We start from the raw sequence: 1,610 nt of genomic DNA, 5'->3' as shown, positions 1-1,610 counted from the left end.
GCAGTTCAGTCCCTGCCACCCACATGGGAGATGTGGATTGGGTTCTTGGCTCACAGCTTTGGCCCTGACCTGGGCCTCTTTGTGGCATTTGGGGAGTAAATCAGTAGATGGGGGGGGTCTCTTTGTCTGTCTCCATGCACCCCATCTTGCATAAAAACAAATATAAATAAATATTTTTAAAATAAAGAATGAGCAAATTGTGATCCTAGTATTGTGTTCCTTCTTGTGAATAGGATGGCAACACAGTCTTTAGAAAATGTTTATGCTTTTAGCCCCTTGAGAATACACACCTGCTCATTTAAGGAGGATCATTCAATCAAATCTTTCTTTTATGCGGTAGTTTTAGAAGCCAACTTCCAAGCTGGTCCCCAGTGATTCTTTCATCTTGGAATCTGTGTCATTGCCTAGTCTCTCCCACACTGAATTGGGATAAATAGGGCTGGTCTCAGTAACCAATAGGATATCGCCGAAATTATGAAGTGAGGCTTCCAAGACTACATCGTAGAAGACACTGCCCCCTTCCACCTTGCTGTCTCTTGGATCACTTGCTCTGGGAGAAGCCAGAATGGATGAGAGGAGGAGGAAGGATTCTTAAATCCTCTGTTCAATGGACAGCATCCAGAGAGAACAAATAAGACTTCTCATGCAAGGAGTCTTCAGAAAATGGAATTAAAGGTGAGTTTATTTTAGTGCAAAACAAGTATTGAATTTTAATATATAAATTTTCTACAAGCCATGAAAAAATGTTGCACCCCAAAAAATTTCTGCACCAATACAAACCCATACTTTTCATTCCATTCTCCCATGAACTTGCACAATGACTGTTGAATCACTTTTTCCCCAACACGTCTCCTCTAATTCACAGTACTAAGTACATTACAAAAACCAGACAGACTCTGGGCCTCAAGCCAAACATAAGGTCCCAAAATGAAAGGAATTCAATGACTTCTCATGCTTCCCTTCAGTGAAAGTTTTAGCTCAGTGTTTCAAACACGTAGATCCTTAGTCCCTTGGGATACTTACAGAAGTTAAGGAACTGTCATATTCATTCGCCTTTTCTTGGAGGCCCACAGCATAATGTTCACATCCTACCATGACATCTTTCAGTAAGGAAGTATGTTTAAGCCAGATTTTCTAATGGTACTTGGACACAGAACATTTATTCTTAAATCTTGCTGAATGCGTGTCCAGCAGCCACACTTTGGGAAACACTGTTTTAGCAAAGATGTTGCATTCCTCTCCTTCTTAGTTCTGCTTTTACAACAACAGCAAGCCGTGAAGCACCATGTAAGGGCTGTCCCTGCCAAGCAGTCAAAGCTCCAAGTATGAGATGAGAAGACACAAGGGCTTCCGTCTGGTTTTACTTGCAAGTTTTGTTTGTTGGTTATTTTTATTTTGAAAAAATTTTAGTACTCACAAGAAATTGTGAGTACAGTAAAGAGTCCCCACGTAGCCTCCACAAAGCTTTCTCCAATGATAACATCTGGCACAACCACAGCACAGTATCAAAGATTTGACAATGGCACAGCACTCTTCTGCCATTATTCAGATTCCATCAGCCTTTATGTGGATTTTTCGTATACAGCTTTATGAAATCTTATCACAAATCT

Source organism: Lepus europaeus, chromosome 9 (assembly GCF_033115175.1).
Source record: "Lepus europaeus isolate LE1 chromosome 9, mLepTim1.pri, whole genome shotgun sequence".
NCBI lineage: Eukaryota > Metazoa > Chordata > Mammalia > Lagomorpha > Leporidae > Lepus > Lepus europaeus.
This window is presented reverse-complemented; position numbering follows the sequence as displayed.